At 37.4% G+C, this 19,275-nt stretch overlaps 1 pseudogene; it reads right to left on the reverse strand.

The window, feature by feature from the left end:
- Nucleotides 1-8,269: 8,269 nt before the first annotated feature.
- Nucleotides 8,270-11,122, reverse strand: LOC137234839 (DNA repair endonuclease XPF-like; annotated as a pseudogene).
- Between the last annotated feature and the right edge of the window lie 8,153 nt (nucleotides 11,123-19,275).

Raw genomic sequence — 19,275 nt, forward strand, 5'->3', positions numbered from 1 at the left:
ATATGCACAAATACTTCACTGCCGAAAACCTTCAAATGCTTAACACAGGGTTTGCGTCCGAACCATAGCTCAAACGGAGTGACTCCACCAATTACTTCTGACGATATTCGATTTCTAAGGTACACAGCCGTATTTGTAGCTTCGCCCCATAAATACAATGGAAAATGTTTAAAATGTAGTAAAGCCTTAGCTGTTTCCACTACAGTTCTATTCTGCCTTTCTATAAAACCATTTTGTTCAGGTGTTCTGGGAGTGGAGAATTGTTGCTTGATACCTTTTGATAGAAGGAACTGCTTCACTGCATTGTTGTGAAATTCTAAACCACCATCAGATCGAAGTTTCTTGATGCTATGGCCATCTGATCGAACGTCAGCATAAAACTGCTTTAATGCATCCAAAACGTCAGTCTTCTCCTTCAGAAAATACACGAAGCAGTATCTAGAATAATCATCTTTTAGTAACATAAAATAATTCGCTCCACCAATCGAAGGCGAGCTCATTTTTCCACATAAATCTACATGAAACGTCTCACCAGGAATCTTGGATCGATTTGTACTAAATTTGTTGAAGCTTGAACGATGTTGTTTACCAAAAACGCAACCTTCACAAAATGGGTTATCACCATCTACAGTGTCAATATCCAGCCCTTTGACGATGTTGTTGTTGTTCATTTAAGTAAAGTGTCATAATTGACGTGACCTACACGTTCGTGCCAAATCTTTATTGAACTTGCAGCGTTTAATTCAGCTACATTCTCAGGTTTTAAGTTCATCCTATACAACTTATTTTCACGATATCCGTCGACCAAAAAACTATCATCTTTCTTAAATATAACGCGCTGACCACCTTTAAGAAAAACTACATCAATTCCTTTTTCTGTAGCTTGTGAAATTGACACGAAATTTCTATCCAATTCGGGAACGTAGAGTACATTTTTGAGTATATAAACAGCGTCGGCCTTAACCGGGTTTAAAACGCGCATGACGATATCACCTTGGCCAACTGCATTTAACTTTCTGCCATCACCAACTCGAACTTTGCAAAAGTCTTTTGGGAAGGTTGTATAATTTTTAAAGAACTCCCTCTGAAAACACATGTGGTCTGATGCGCCCGAATCAGCATACCAATTACTTTTAACGTTGTCATTCGACGTACTCATTAAAAGCGACTGAAGAGTAAACAGTTCTTCTTCATTCCTTTTTACATCATGGGATTTTGTTGTTTGTTTTTCAATCATCATATTTTGCCTATCACCTTTTCTGCGGTTCGATGCATAATTGCGTTCGCTATCATAGCGGTCCGAATTATCTCGCGCCTTTTTATAACATTCTCGCGCCCAATGGCCTGACTTGTTACAATAATTGCATTTGCCTGGTCTCTTGGTTCCGTTGTTGCTTTTATTTTCATTGCTTTTGATTTTGTTTCTGCTTATTGCATATGCCGTACCTGTGTTGCCTATTTGCCCTTGAGTTGAATTGCCTTCTGTTTTCCTTAAATTCATTATAGCTTCTTCGTTAATAAGATGATCCGTTAATTTTTCAATGCTTTGATCGGTACTTGGCACTGCATACCATGCAGTTCTCACGTGATCGAACTTTGGAGGTAGGCTGCTTAAAATTTTAGCAATAACCATTGGTGTTTTCTGCTCCAAGTCTAAATCTTTTAGTCGTTGTGCCAGCGAAGTTATGCTTGCAATAAAATCGGAAACATGTTCCGATTCTTCCATTTTCAAATTCATAAATTTTCCTAAGAGTACTTGTGCTGATTGCTCACTTTTCTCCGCATGTACGGTTTTCAGCCTTGCCCACATTTGTGCAGCAGTTGAGCAATCGCTTAAGTGCTTGAGCTGCTCCAACTGCAAGCCACGCATTAGGAAAGCTTGCGACTCTGCATCCTTTTCATCCCAGGTCGCTGAATCTGTGGTAGGTCGTGTAATTGTACCCAATATGTACGGTTTAAGCTTATTTTCCGTCATATAAATTTCCATTTGTCTCTTCCAAAGTTGATAGTTGGTACCATCAAAACGATGAATTTGATATACTCTTGATTCTGCCATATTTGTGGGCATTTGCTGTACACACTCAGAATATTCCTTTTTTAGAGAATTTTCTTCTTTAACGGGTAAATTATTCACCGAAATTTTTCTTTCGACGCCGGAGATATTAATTACAAAAATATTCGTTTCGTCCATAAATTTAATAAGTATATGTAAATCACTCCAAGCACTGGGCCCATAACCTGTTGAGGGCAGTGTTTTAAATTAAGGTTAAATGCACGAATATTAACATAATATGATCTTTATAAAGTTGTACAAAATGTTAAAAGAGCGAAATACAAAAGAGACTTAAAATATGCAATAACAAAACTGTGTGAAGATGTATAAAGAAGATATCGTAAATTCCAACACTTTTGTTTTAGGTTTAACCTTGTTTAAGAGACAATCCTTACATTTTTTGATATATTTCGATATATCACGAGTCATGTTCTTCCAATAAAATTTTGTTCGCAATTTTGCGTAAAGTCTTTTCATTCCACAATGTCTACCAGAAATGGGATCATTTTGGCAAATTTTCATAAGTTTTAATTTTGTATCTTCGTCTGTTACTGTCTCCACTGGATCTGTTAAAATAATTTCTAATGATTTTAAAATTTTATTTCCAATATTTTTGAAATTTGTAATAGTGTAGTGTTCGAACATAATATCGTTTTTGAGCCATTCAATCTGCTTAATTTTGCGTTTGCCGGCTTCTGATTCAAGCCCCGAAAGTAATTTCTCTAAAGACATTATTTCGTTAACAAGCTCAAAACTAAGTAACTCGAGTTTCTTATGTTTAATATGCGCAAAAATCGCGAGTTTGAATCGAGCTCAAGGCCTAACAATAATTATTTTATCATTATTATTGTTATAATATATTTTTTCTTAATTGAAAAAATGTTTAAATTAGAATAGAAGAAAGAAAAAATTTAGACAACTGCCAAAGCTCGTTGTATAGATCCATTTCGGGAACTGCTAAATTCCTTCATCGGCAACGTTTAGGCGCCGCTGCTATAACCATTCAGCCACCACAGCGGTTTTTTGTTTGTCTTCATTTTTCCTACTTCAATTCTGGTTCTTGCCAATTGATATTCACAGCACTGCGACATCTGTTACAGAATAGTTGTGAAAATTGGACTTTGTTTATGGCGATGATGCCATAGTGTCATATTTTATTGACACTTTTTCCCCGTGCTCTGGGATGTATTAACAATTTTTGTTGTTATATCGGCCTACTGATTTGTAAGATCGCGAGTTTGAATCGAGCTCAAGGCCTAACAATAATTATTTTATCATTATTATTGTTATAATATATTTTTTCTTAATTGAAAAAATGTTTAAATTAGAATAGAAGAAAGAAAAAATTTAGACAACTGCCAAAGCTCGTTGTATAGATCCATTTCGGGAGCTGCTAAATTCCTTCATCGGCAACGTTTAGGCGCCGCTGCTATAACCATTCAGCCCCCACAGCGGTTTTTTTGTTTGTCTTCATTTTTCCTACTTCAATTCTGGTTCTTGCCAATTGATATTCACAGCACTGCGACATCTGTTACAGAATAGTTGTGAAAATTGGACTTTGTTTATGGCGATGATGCCATAGTGTCATATTTTATTGACACTTTTTCCCCGTGCTCTGGGATGTATTAACAATTTTTGTTGTTATATCGGCCTACTGATTTGTAAGATCGCGAGTTTGAATCGAGCTCAAGGCCTAACAATAATTATTTTATCATTATTATTGTTATAATATATTTTTTCCTTAATTGAAAAAATGTTTAAATTAGAATAGAAGAAAGAAAAAATTTAGACAACTGCCAAAGCTCGTTGTATAGATCCATTTCGGGAACTGCTAAATTCCTTCATCGGCAACGTTTAGGCGCCGCTGCTATAACCATTCAGCCACCACAGCGGTTTTTTGTTTGTCTTCATTTTTCCTACTTCAATTCTGGTTCTTGCCAATTGATATTCACAGCACTGCGACATCTGTTACAGAATAGTTGTGAAAATTGGACTTTGTTTATGGCGATGATGCCATAGTGTCATATTTTATTGACACTTTTTCCCCGTGCTCTGGGATGTATTAACAATTTTTGTTGTTATATCGGCCTACTGATTTGTAAGATCGCGAGTTTGAATCGAGCTCAAGGCCTAACAATAATTATTTTATCATTATTATTGTTATAATATATTTTTTCTTAATTGAAAAAATGTTTAAATTAGAATAGAAGAAAGAAAAAATTTAGACAACTGCCAAAGCTCGTTGTATAGATCCATTTCGGGAGCTGCTAAATTCCTTCATCGGCAACGTTTAGGCGCCGCTGCTATAACCATTCAGCCCCCACAGCGGTTTTTTTTGTTTGTCTTCATTTTTCCTACTTCAATTCTGGTTCTTGCCAATTGATATTCACAGCACTGCGACATCTGTTACAGAATAGTTGTGAAAATTGGACTTTGTTTATGGCGATGATGCCATAGTGTCATATTTTATTGACACTTTTTCCCCGTGCTCTGGGATGTATTAACAATTTTTGTTGTTATATCGGCCTACTGATTTGTAAGATCGCGAGTTTGAATCGAGCTCAAGGCCTAACAATAATTATTTTATCATTATTATTGTTATAATATATTTTTTCCTTAATTGAAAAAATGTTTAAATTAGAATAGAAGAAAGAAAAAATTTAGACAACTGCCAAAGCTCGTTGTATAGATCCATTTCGGGAACTGCTAAATTCCTTCATCGGCAACGTTTAGGCGCCGCTGCTATAACCATTCAGCCACCACAGCGGTTTTTTGTTTGTCTTCATTTTTCCTACTTCAATTCTGGTTCTTGCCAATTGATATTCACAGCACTGCGACATCTGTTACAGAATAGTTGTGAAAATTGGACTTTGTTTATGGCGATGATGCCATAGTGTCATATTTTATTGACACTTTTTCCCCGTGCTCTGGGATGTATTAACAATTTTTGTTGTTATATCGGCCTACTGATTTGTAAGATTTTTCTTCTTCTATTCTAATTTAAACATTTTTTCAATTAAGAAAAAATATATTATAACAATAATAATGATAAAATAATTATTGTTAGGCCTTGAGCTCGATTCAAACTCGCGATCTTACAAATCAGTAGGCCGATATAACAACAAAAATTGTATGCGCAAAAATTCTTAAATTTGTTGTTTTATTATATTTATCGTACGTAATTGCAGATCTTATTCGTGGAAATTTTTTCGAAAAATTAAATGAAAATTTATCGTAGACATGTAAAATAATTTGTTTTTCATTGTTTTTGTCCGTTTTCCTATGTAAATTTTTGTCGTTTGCCTTTTTTGTCATGGCTCTTGTCTGTACTGCCAAAATTTGTGAACAAATGCGTGGTGGCAACGGCGCGCACCCACGTATTTGTTAAATAATAGTTAAGGCGAAAAAAGGGGGAAGAAAATAAAAACACCAAAAAGATTTCGTATTAATAAAAAGAATTCACAAAGTGATTTTGTTTATATAAATACAACAAGTGTTAAGAAAAGGTTTAACAAATGTTGTGGAAAATGATATATATGTGATAATAATTTTGAAAAGTTGAACTTACGTGAACGGGCGATTACGTGTTCCTTTGCTGGCTGCTGGATTAAAAGAGGACGAGACTATTTTCCACATGAGCCGATGAACCCACGATACAGCCACTTCGTTGGGTTTCCCGGCAACAAAGTTGCTGTACCACGGGCTCACAGCGGTAAACGTCTAAGACACATACGTACTACCACTCACACATGCCTGTGTGTATATCACAAGAATATGCGGGTGGTAGTAACGAAGAAAATAAAACAAAGAAAGTTATGTTACGAGGGGGGGGGGGGGAGATATATTTAGGCCTGTGGCCTAAACATACCGGCCCCCTTGCCGTAAGCAACAAAGAAAAAAAATGAAAAGGAAAAAAAGGAATGACACGCGATCGCACGTCCAGCAAGCCGTTATGTCGATGTGCAGATGCAGACTGCAAGCACTGCACGTCTCACGATGGACTTCGTGTCTCGTTGTCCTGAGAAGAAAAAGAAAAGATGTTATTAAATACACGTACGTGGTTTTAAATTCCGTGCTGTAATTACTTATTTTTATGAAACAACTCCTATTTTTGGCAGGCTCCTGAGACTACCAGCCCGAATACGGTTGGTTGGGTCAGGAGACCGCCAACTGTTGTTGCTGGCGTTCCGCTCACCATCAGTTCGGCGTATAGGTCAGCGCCGAGTGTAAGACGAACTGGCGATGAGCGGTAGAACTGCGGATCTGCAAGCCGCATAAATTCGAACGGAACGGCAACCTTTGGATCCACATTGGATGGCGGACTCAACCGATAGTGGCCGTTGACCACGGCGGCTTGGGTAGTGACATGAGTCGTTGACCCGAACTTGCCGCGCAGAATAAGTGTGCATTGCCCTGGTCTTTGGCGCTCTAACTGCAAATCGCGTACCAGCTCTGCATCGACGATGGTGCTGGCGCGCAGGGATCAATGATGGCACGAACCAGATGTAGGTGCCCACGCGATTCGACGCGTACGATGGCCGTCGGCGCAATGGGCACGAAAGACCGCATGATGGGCGCTGGAGTGGCTGGGAGTAGCCGGCCGGTTCGGAAGCCTTCCGGTGTACCACGCGATAGTGCCTTTTTATCTAGGGCGTCAGAAGTGTATGGCGTTGATTTCTTTCGCCGCTGCTGTCTTCCGCGTTTGGATGACTCGGTCGGGCCTCCCTGGAGTCCGATGTCGCGGTGCCGCCAGTTGTCTCGGTCATTTCGAAGTTTATTTGCTTTCGCCGCGGTTCTCTCATGCTGTAACAGCGGCCGGAAACTGCGCATGCCATGGTTGACCGTTGACGGTCTTGTTGTCTCTGTTTTGCCTTTTTCTTCCTCCGCCTTTGCTCTCTCCTCCTCCATTTCTTCTTCTTCCACCTGCTGAGCCCAGGACTTTGTCGGCCCCATTAGGTGGATTGACAACGTGTCATCGGACGGGCTGTCGTCGCCAATGGTTGTTGCATCATCGCGTTCAGAAAGACGCTCATCTAGATGGAGCGTGGTGTGGTGCTTCTGCTGGCACCGTTTGCAGCGATATTTGCTATTGCACTTGTCCACGCGATGAAAAGGCGACAGACAATTCGGACAGTATTTGTGCAGCAGCACGGCCCGCAACCTCTCCTCCGGGGATTTTTTCCTGTATTCGGCACAGAGTCGGAGACTATGGTCCCTGCCGAAGAGCTGGCACGCGACGTCGAAACGCTTTGCGCCTCCCTCTGCCTTGGCCATGGTCATGGGTCATGATCTGAAAGAATATTGGTATCATTGATCATGCCAAATTGAGGTTGGCGGAATGTTGTTTGGGTGGCGTAAGCCAAAAAAAATATTATCTCTCATATATTTTCGCAAGAGAAAGAAAACATTTTATTGAAATAAAAATTAAGGACCATAAGTAAATACGAAGAAAGAAACGGATTTAGCACGCATCCATACGATGTGGCTGGTGCTTTAGCGCCTCTAGTACATCCCTGCAAAAACGCTCTCGTCACTCCACGTCATTTGACTAGTCATTTTACCAGGTCATAGGTTATATTCCTAGTCACACTTGCATGGGCGTGATCAGGTTTTGTGACCAAATTTTTGTAGGGATTTTATAATTTATTTTATGTCGGTAGATGTCGCCGAAGTAGTCCTAAAGATTTATTTTTTGGTTTGTAGTGAACTTTGTTTTCACAACAAGTGGCCTGCCACCACACGGAACGGTTAGAAACCTGACTGAAAAGGTATTACAGAGTTGCACTTCCACCATTCAACATTATTTTCGACGTGTATGGTCGATAATGTTGAGATTCATGGAATTAAGTATTTTAAATCTCGACCAAATGAATGATTGATCGAGATATGTAATACGCGACATGTGTTGCGTGTAGCAACGCGTAAGGCATAATGTCGGTAACACAGTGCATTGACAGTCAGAAATGGAGTGTGGAGATTTTGACTAGCAGATGTCGCTCTTCCATTTCCTGAATGAAAAAAGTGTCATTCATTTAACACGCGGCGGTGAGTACACTCGTAGACTTGGTTATATTTTTATTAATTAATTGAGTTTCTTCTTTTCTTTCCAGATTTTCGCTTCATGGAAATATGGATAAACGGCCTTTTCGTATTATATATGGCATATTGGGATTATTTGTGCCATTCAATTCGACACGAAAATATGTTAGCGTTATCTTACTCCCAAGAAAATATGGTTTTGGTTTCTATTGGTTTGGCATAATAACGTTGCATTTGTACATATCGATTGTATAAGCGTCCGGGATTTAGTGAACCAATTAAGTCGAATATTGATTTAGGTTCAACACAAATATCTGGTGTGAGTATATAGTCGCCAATCGTGATAGTAACTTGTTGCACCTCCATGCCTCGTGTATGTATTAAACATGGCAAATCAGAACGGAATTCACGCATATCTACAATAATTTGGCTGAAAGGAAAGGTATGAGGCTCGCTTGACCGCCTGCTTCACGACTAGCAGCATTAGCCGCGTCCACGCCTTCAGTTTCTGCATAGGTTTTATACAACATGAAAGCTTCATCTGTTTTGCCATCTTGGTACTCTGGTATAATCATTACACGCTTCGTTTTAATAATCATTCTAAATGCTTGCTTCTCACGTCGCCAGCTAGTCAAATACGATTGTTCTTCTACGGTGTGCGCATGTAAAGGGAAGGATACATGCGTCCGATCTTTCGGAGCGCGCCGTTGACGCGCTTCCCATCTTTCCAATTGTCTTATTGCGGCCACATTACAATGATACATTATAACATACTGTGGTTGTATTTCATCGAGTATGCAATCGAGTGACATAGCACCCTCTCGTTCTGGTTTGAATGTTTGTATGCAGATTAGTGGTTGCTTACGTACCGCCACAGCCGCAGTTATATCCAGGTGTTCTAGCTGTGGAAATGGCTCGAAACCGAGGTATCCATATTAGAGGTCTCCGTAGCACCGCTTGCATTTGCATCGGCGCCAGCATAAGTTAAAGTTTCGTCAGCATCACTTAATTGTGTAATAGTTAGCATATAACTTTCTTGAAAATATTTTGCAGCAAGATCTTCATCACCATTACCATCAGTCAACAGCTGCGTCAGCTCATCCATAGGGGTGCTTTGTTCTGAGTCCGAAGCTTCATTCTTTAGAACGTCATTCTCTTTCGCATTTGGTTGAGTGCTATTCCTCTGTTGTGTGCTTGTGTTTTTGCCGCTGAGAGTTTTCTCAAATTGCGTTAGTGCATTTACAATTTCCTTAACTTATAGCAATCAGCTAGTTTACCGATTGGTATCTCATGCTGCCTTGCAGCAAATAAGAGAAAGCGTTCACCACCTTGTGTGAGAAATAGACGCAATTGAAGGCAGGTACGTGTATCATGACAAAGTATTACGACTTTGGGTGGCGCTTACGCAGTCGGGACGTGAACGTTTCATATCGCCCGGTATTTCAACTTTGAGTGTTTCAGCTAAAATTTCCATTTGGGATAGGGTTCATGTTCAAACTCACCTTGTGCATTGTAAACGCGCTCTCTGGTTAAATTGAATATTTGCTCAGCTGAATCTAAAAACGTCCAACCCGAATTACGAAGCGCATACTCTGTAGTGTGATAACGTTTGGTTAGTGCATACGCGGCCACTGCATCATGATATGTATTGGAAATCATAAGATTGCGTAAAATTTTCAAATCAGCTACTATCAGTGTAGTCTGCGAATTCAATTGATGCCAAATACAATCCAGTTGCGCTTGCTGTATATTATGAAATTTTTTGTTATACAATTCTCTACTGTGATCTCTTCCAAATCTTCCGGTCTGTTTATACTCTTAATTTCACGCACTAACAATTCATTATATTAAGCAGATGTGTTTGTATTAGCGTCATGGGAACATGCAACTCAATAGTTTGTGCCTCATGAGGCTTCAGTGATTGTTGTACAATAGTATGAAAACGCGTCCAAAAAGCTAATTGTTTTACAAACAGATTACGCATAGTGCACTCAATATGACTAAATCCACTTGTGAAAGCTTCGGCGCTGTTGGAAAATGCTTTTATAAAACCAGTTTTATTACTCGTACGATACGAGACGCAAAGCAAATGCTTCTTGACAGGATTCAATAATGGTGTGTGCGCGTAGCACAACGATGCCCTTATTAGCTCACTGGGTGAACGACGCTTTAAAAGATCAACCCCTAGAATTCGTGTGCCTATGAATTGAATGCCGTCTTCCAAGTAAACGCGTTCTCTGTCCGTAACTGTGTACGCTACTTCATGTACATATTTCTGTTCCAATTTAGATTTATAATAATGCTCCTCCCAATCTGAACAATTCATTACAAGCACTAAATTGCCTGGATCGCTGTACACTTTTAATATATTTGTAAGTACGCTATCGTAGTGCAAACCCTTTGCGCAAACTAGCAAAGTTCACCATATCCAAAAAAAAAAAAATCAGCTGTTCATACTCGAGCCTTTGTACATATATCCTTATGTTGGAGGTATTCTTCAGCGGTCATGATATTTGCCTAAAGTTTCATCATCGTCTTGGAATCCAGATTCCTCTTGATTTGTAATGTTGTAAGATTTGCTAACCTTTTTTATTACACCGGCAATTTTGAACTCATGCTGACAGTTTGTATTAGATGAAAGATACAAAAATATAATTAAGTAGAACTAATGCAAAATTTTGTGATGAAACTTGACAACTTGAAATGGGCTTAATATAAAGGAAGTAAAATGAGGTAACTGGAAGTGTTTACATTCTAAAGAGCAATATGGTTTCGATTTTAATCCAAAATTTTGCACATAATGGAGCGCTGTCGAAAACAAGTTCCGCGACTGAATTTACATTGCTCAACCGAACTCAATAACTTAATCGTCAGCTTTCTATCGTCAAGCGATCTTTCACCACTTTTCTATATGCCACCGTCATACGAAGGCGAAACTTTGGGCACTTAAAAACGGCTTGCTATACCGGCAACACGCTCATAACCATTGACAATTGACAAGGTGCTGTTGCAAGTTGTGCTGCTAAACATTCTTTATATCTAAGTGCCGACCAGGACAACGCGCGCTAGAACCGGAGGTAGCGGGTGTCGTTAGAGCCAAGTCTGTCCTACATTTGCCGGTGGATATCACACAAAGGAAGCGTAGGTGTGTATAAAATTACATCTTGGAGGTACTGAGGGCTTATTAATATAATTATATTCTTTTTTCTGAGGGAAGATTGTGTAATCAACATGGCTAACTCATACAACTCTTTCGCTATTGCCCGACGATGGCAACGTACCAACGTCAGAAGCTGCAGCGCTGCATTATGAAATACAAGGAGCGGTTGAAGAGGGACGCTATTATATGGATATCGTTCAGGTGAGTAGTAGTAAATGACGATTCGAAATCTCTCGCGGTAATGAGCCATAATGTTGGTCAGATACGCCATCATCTCGTTGCAAAGATCCTGAGCAAGATTAATTTGTTGATTTCTTGCCTTTTACATGCTCTCTACGCATAACTTTTTTCCAAAAATTAGAAAAGAACCATGAATTTAAATAAAATGGCCCAAGTCGGGCATGCTTCAAATTGACCTCAAGTTGTTAAGTTACCCGAGATGGGTGCAGCTTTTCTTCTTTTCAAAAATTCTTTATCCCGATTTACTGAAAGAATAAACGAAGTCAGCGATGCCAAATTCTTTAGTAGGCTCCAGGGGTTTAGCTACTCTCTTGAAATGATTCTCAAAGCATACTTAAGTTGAAAATAGATGTACGTATGAGTAGGGTTTGAAAATGCATTTTATTTGCTTAACTATAAAATAGCGTCTGAAATGTTGATTTTGATGCTTAATACTTCAACACCCAAGTCTCCCGGTTCTAGTATGTTCCAAATAGTTTGCGAAATTTCTTTGGTTGGAATGCAATGCACATAAAGTATTTAGCCCATTAAGCACAGATCATTACATTATTTTCCCCACAAATAAGTTTTATTAAATTATTCATTTTATTTGGAAGATTTATTACAACGTTTTGCTGGACTATTTGTTTATTTAGTATAATAAATCTCAATTTGAAAACTCCTATCAAAATTGTCCTACCCAAGCAAAGCGATTCCGGCCGAAAGCAAGCCGACGTGTTCTCAATTTCGATCGATCGATTCTTTAGCGTTTTTTTTTATGCAAAATTGCAATTGTCTTGTTGCCTCTGCATTTCCGAAAACCATTGGTGCTGGCATTTTCTTCAAATTTTTGCACAATTTTAATTTAACTAAAACCAAAATAAATAAAAACAGCTGTTTCGCTTTATTATCGGCTCGATACGAAATCAGCTTCGAATCGATTTGTTTAAATCGGAACTGAGAACACCAAAAAGAAATCGACTCGGAATCAACCCCGCCTGACATTTCAAAGCGAGTCGGAATCCAGAACAGGCCGGATTGCTATTCAGAACACCACCTTGTATTTCTTACAGCCAACCCAATATAAACGCACGCAAGTAATTTTCTGTCAAAAAATGTCTCATGTACATACAAGTTATATGAGAGCAACCCAAGTTGAATTTGCTGCGTGAAAACCTAACTCGATTTCCAATTTTTGTTCTGCGTGACATTTAGATTCGACGTTTGCACACATGCTTTACATTGTCGCAACGCATGCTTATTTGGGTTAGGGCAAAGAACGCCGTGTGGTTTTATTGGGCCGGCTTGTTAAACATTTATTTGCACTTTTAAACCTTTACGACGTGTACCTTAATTTTATATTCGAAAATACTTTTAAGTTTGAATGTGTGGTTCATATGGCAATTGATGTTTGGGGTGTGATTGCTAACTCAATTGTATTCTGGGGCAGATAGTGAGTCTGCGTTAGGGTATGTTGGCCTTGTTCAGGGGAATGAGAGCAGGGTTATCGGTGTGTTGGCCTCGTTCGGGATGAACGAGAGCTGGGTCATTTGGAATAAAGGGAGATGGACTATTAAAGTTCATTTTCCTTGTCGTTGGGCGGAAGTAGTACCAATTTCGCGATTGGTCTCGTAATTTGTCCCTTCATTGTATGAACGTCAACAACACGTACACGGTTATCGGAACCTGGGTGTGTGTTGACGACTCTCCCCATTTTCCACTCGTTCGGTTGTAGGTTATCCTCCTTGATGACGACTAGGTCCCCGGGTTTTAAGTTGGATTGTGGCTTGGAAATAATTCCTTGGTTTGTGTGTTTGCGATTGCGTTTGCTTATATGCGTGTATGCGTTTGATTCTTTGCTTTCAAAGTATAAGTTTGCCACAATTAAGGGATGTGTCCAACCTTTTCAACTGAGATTATTAGCTTCTTTAATCTCATCGATTGTTATACGCGATAGTGCATCAGCACAAACGTTTGATTTACCTTTTATATATACAATAGTTAAGTTATATTCAGATAGTTCTAGTCTTATTCTTGAAAGTTTTGAAGATGGGTCTTTCATTTTGAATAAGTATACTAGAGGTCTATGATCTGAGTTTACAATGAAATGGGTGCAATAAACGTATGGTCGAAATTGCTTGATTGCAAAGTAAATAGCTAAAAGCTCTAATTCTATAATGGGTTTTTTCTGTTCAGCTTTATTAAATGCTTTAGAAGCGAAACAAATTGGTAAATCACTACCTTGTTGTTCTTGACTCAAAATAGCGCCACATCCAGTTGTGGAAGCATCAACTGTAATAATGAATTGTTTAGTAAAATCTGTATATTGAAGTAATTTTAGTGAAAGTAACGCTGCTTTCAAAGATAAAAATGCTCTTTCGCACTCAACATCCCATACAAATTCAACTCTTTTTCTGCTTAATCGGTTTAGAGGCGCTGCCAGAGACGCAAAATTATGTATAAACCGTCTGTAATAGTTTGCAAACGCGACGAATCGTCGTACCGCGTCTTTGTCAGAAGGTTTTGTATACTTTTTAATTGCGTTTATTTTAGAGTCGTCTGGCAACAAACTTTTGGCTGAACATTTATGACCTAAAAATGTAATTTCTGGTCGTAAAAAGTTGCATTTATTTGGGTTAAGTTTGAGATTAAAAGACCTACAAGTATCGAAAACTTTTTAAAGATTTTTAATATGGTGTGCTTCACTACAACCTATGACGATGATATCGTCGACGTACAAAAATGCGACATTGGGTGGTATACCCGAAAAAGCTATGGTCATCATTCGTGAGAATGAATTTGGTGCTATATTTAAGCCGAATGGAAGCACTTTCCATCTAAATGCGCCACGGTCAGTGCTGAAAGACGTAATGTCACGAGAGTCAGGATGCAAGGGGATTTGATGAAATCCTGAAAAAAGATCTAATGTGGAAAAATACTTTGCTCTACCGAGATTGTCTAAAATATCGTCAACTCTAGCTAGTGGGAATTTATCAGCAATGAGTTTTTTGTTTACTGCGCGAAAATCTACGCACATACGATATGCTTTTTGACCATTAGCATCTTTCTTTGGGACTACAATCAAAGGACTATTGTAATTCGAATAACTGGGTTCAATCAAATCGTTGTCTAACAATTTATTTACTTAGCGATTTATTTCTTCGCGTTGAGAGTATGGCAATCTATAGTTTTTAACATATACCGGTTCGTTGTCTGTCAGCCTTAATTTTTGCTCGTAAAAGTTGTTTAAAGTCATTTTGTCCGTGTCAAGAGCGAAAATGTAGGCATAATCTATGCAAAGTTCAATTAGTTTACTATGAGCATGTTGAGGTATTTGATTTTTTAAAATTGAAGTCAGTTTTTTCGTACGTTTGTCTTCTGTTTCTGTCTTGTTAATTGTATAAAAATTATAATTTGAAAGTCTTTCTGTCCGAATACTTTTTCTTTTTACATACTTTACATCATCCGTGGTGTTAATGACTTTGATTATTGGGTTACTGGAATTAACAATGCACCTAGCTGTGAAAACACCTTTTTCAATTTCCTGCGAGTCCCCGAAAAGTGGCTCGGGTGAGTCTCCTAAATCAAAAAGTCTGAATATTTCACATCTTGGTGGAATGATACAACTGTCGCTTTCTGTTCCGTGTAGGATTGGTATCGCGACTTTTTCATTACCTACCCAGAAGGAAATACTATTTCTTTCATAATTAATAATGCATTTGTTAATTTTCAGAAAATCTTTACCCAGTATGCCATCGGATGGAATATTAAAGTCTTCATTTACTACATGTAAAGTATGTTTAATAGAAAAGTTTGAAAAATTTGAATTTACGGTAATTTTACCTAAAGTGGAAACTGAATTGGAAGTGACACCGGTAATGTTAATAATGTCGTTCGTATTTAAGGAAATATTTCTGTCTAAACATGATATTTTTATTAAGGAAATGTCCGTTTGAGCGTCTACTAGGAAAGAACAAAATTTTTGTGACTCGTTTAGTTGTAATTCTATAAAATCAGAGTAATTTAGATTTAAACAATAGATGGCTATTGGTGAGGGAAGTTCGCTTACTCGCTTAATTCGTCCTCCCTCAGTGTTCGCTCCTGAGGGGCACTGGCGTTTAAAGCGCGAACGTTTGCGTTTCGACCTCTACCGTTTGAGGATCTTGAATTGTTGTTTCTATAGTTACTATTGTTTGGATTAGGATTGGTATTTGGACGCGTATTATTATTGTGATTATTCTGATATCTATTTCCGTTATAATGCCTATATCTTTGATTATTATTACCGTTATAGTTACTATTGTATGAAAATGAACTGTTATTATTTCTATAACCAGTATAGCCGCGGTTTGGGTAAAAACCTCGATAACTACCACGTAAATTTCTAAATGTACTGTTACCACGTGATCGAAAAGCTAAAACCTGACGTTCAGTTACTTCGTTATTTTGTTCTACAATTAATTTTGCTACTTCGTCTTTCGGATCTGTAAATGCCGTTGAGGCTAAAATGGTTTTTACTAAATTTGATTTTGCATTTAAACGACACACGTTAACCGTTTGTTCGACTGCCATTTCATGAGCTTTTGCTTGAGTGATCCCTTCAATAATAAGAGACCGCTCAAGTGAGTCAGCTAAATCTTCAACTTTTTTGGCAAAGTCTGTATAATTGTTACCGTTAACATGCAACGCTGCAATTCTCCCTGCTACAACTTTCGAGTTGTCTGGTTTTATCCTATTACGTAGAGCTGTTTTAATTTAATTGACTGTAGTTACTTGTGTTGGTATTGCTTCACGAGCTTTACCCTCTAATTTTGATTTTAAGAACGCTATAAAAGTATCGGTTAAATCTGCAGTAGCGAATTGTTCAAGTAATGCAATTTTGTCTATAGAATAATCAAGTGCTAGTGGATCACCACTGTAGTTTTCTCTAATAGAATTAGCACACGTGTTAATAAAAATTCTCTTTTCCTCTGGAGTTGACATGATTTGATCGTTAAGATTTGGAGCTGAATTAGAAGATGAGGCCACGTTTGTACTATTTGGATCGTTAAGATCTGGGTTTACGTTAGAAGAAGGGTTAACTAAGTTTGTACTATTTGGATCGTTAGGATCTCATTTTAGAGTAGAAGTTAAAATGTCACTATTTGAATCGTTAAGATTTGAAACTAAATTAGAAGTTAAATTTTTAATGGAAGAATTTACGAAGCCTGGAAAATCTGTTGATAAAGAAAATCTATTTTCCTGGTTTGTGACTTTTTCGGTCGAAGATGAAGCTAAACTTTCGTAGCTTGAGCCTGATTTATCTGAATCGGATTCTGAATCTGAAGTTTTTTGTACTTGTCTACCACTTCTAAGGTTGTACATATGAAATTACTAAAGCACTTGTTTGAATGTTTAATTTATATTTGAAGTTAAATTGTCGAGGAAAAAGAGCGAAGGAAAAAATTAAAGAAATATTTAACAATTTATTAGAAGAATTAATGAAACTGCAGTAAATTTTTATGAAAAATTTGTAAAAAGTAATTAAATTCAAAATGGCTCAAAAGTATGTATATTAATTGGTAAAAGTCTTAAAATGTACTCACGGACGCACCGCTTTATTCAAAAAAATCTTAATTTGGTTTTTCACGGAACCACCGCATGTAATAAAAAGTTAATTGGTTTTTAACGGAACCACCGCATGTTGTCAAAAAAAAAAAAATTACATGGTTTTTAACGGAACCACCGCATAAAAAAAATTAATAGGTTTTTTCAAAAACCACCGTAATATCAAAATCCAAAAAAAAATTTATGTATATACGTGAATGTATGTAGGAAAAATTTGCAGAAAAACTACATATACATATGTAAGTAATATAGTAATATACTTAAATGCTGCTTCCGCGGTTTCGTCTTAGTCGCTGCTGCTTCTTCTGCTGCGCTGCTGTTGCGATGTTGGTGCTGCTGCTGCTACTGCGCTTCCAGTATTAATGCGCTGCTGGTGTTGTTGCTGCTGCTTCGTTGGGCGTGGTTTTTGTGCCGTTTTGTGAGTAGGTGGAGGAATGCCGTTAGAAATATCGATAGTTGGTGGTACAGTTTGCCCTTACGTAGGCGAATTAGTTTTTCGAATTATAATTCTTTTTGTTTGTATTATCTCTGCTTCTTTTTGTAAATTTTAGTTGTGAAATTTAGTTAAATTAATTATGAATTTATGGACTTTAGTTAGGAATTTGTATTAACTCTGTTTTTCGTTGTAGATTTGCATGTATTTAATTAGAAAATTGTATTACTTCTGTTTTTCGTTATAGATTTGCTTATATTTGTTAGAAAAATTAAATAATTTCCGTTTTTTAAAAGTGTTTAGATATTTGTTAGAAAAATTTTATTATTTCCGTTTTTATTAAAAATGTTTAGATATTTGTTAGAAAAATTTTATTATTTCCGTTTTTATTAAAAATGTTTAGATATTTGTTAGAAAAATTTTATTATTTCCATTTAAAAAAATTTTTTTTAGATATTTGTTAGAAAAATTTTATTTAAATTTTTTTCACTGCACCACCACTTTCCAAATTTTCACTCCACTCTACTCACCGCTGCTGTCCAAAACGAAATGACCGAGGCTCCAGCCTCACGGTCGCCATATAATGTACCCAAGTTGAAACGTGGAGGGCGCCGCCTCCAAATACTTGCCATTTTTGAAATTGGCTTTATAATCTCGGTGGACGCCGTCGCCAAACTTTATAAGGCATCGAGGTCAAGAAAGTGTACTACGATTTTTTACAATTTAAACTTTACACTTTATTTAAACAAAACTTTTTAATAACGCGTCTGAATTTTAGAGTTGGCAAAATTATAATAATGGCGGTGAAACATAAAAATTCCGATGGCACTATTGCCATTCGTCATTTTTATATTTCATTATATACACCATACTGTCTTACACATCGTATTACAATAGCTGACTACTTATTAGAATATGCTATGAACATGTTTCCTACTCTTTCTTACAAAGTGCACCTTCACAATGTCACATCTTGCATTGTCCGCAATGGCGTTGCCAGATTTGTCGTTATGTATTAAAATGGGGAATTTTATCACTACATTCCTAAGTCAATAACTTCCTCAACAATCAGGTTGCTTGAAAATTTTCTACGCTACCATTTTTCTATCCTAAGATAAAAACGAGCGCGACTAGTCTTTTGTTGCAAATTTATATAGCGCTTTAATATATATATATATATATATATATGTCCTCTTTGTGACTTTTTCTTCATGCTTGTTGTTATGGGCTTGTTTTTATTTTTATTTTTTATTTTTTGTATTTTGCATATCTCCACTGGCACGGAGGTTTGTTTAAATTTTCTACCGTGCTAGCCTTCGCGGTTGGTATTTCCATGTGAACTAATGTGAGTTTTTGTAATTGCTTCCTGATTATCTTTGTTTTTAAAGATATCAGGATCATTCATAGGAATTATGCAAATTCTTGATTTGCCGTTGAATTTAGACGTGGCTAATAAGGCTAACTTTACTGTCAATTGCGGCATTTGAAGGTTACTTTTACTTGACTTGTTTATTGCTCTTCCTCAACTCTGAGTTTGGAAATTTGGACAGAGAGAAAAAAAAATTTTAGGCGAGCTGTTGCACGTTATTCAATTGCCTATATTTAAATTTCATATAGTTTTTAAGTATAGCGGCTATCGCTATGATAAGCAGCCCTATCGTGCATATTGAAGCACCTAGCCAAATGTCTGTGGTTTTTGTGTCCACTTGGGCTAGTGGCTCATATTTTATCAATTTGTTGTCAACTTTTTCCTCTTCAGAGGTT

This window comes from Eurosta solidaginis, chromosome X (assembly GCF_040869045.1).
Source record: "Eurosta solidaginis isolate ZX-2024a chromosome X, ASM4086904v1, whole genome shotgun sequence".
Classification (NCBI taxonomy): domain Eukaryota; kingdom Metazoa; phylum Arthropoda; class Insecta; order Diptera; family Tephritidae; genus Eurosta; species Eurosta solidaginis.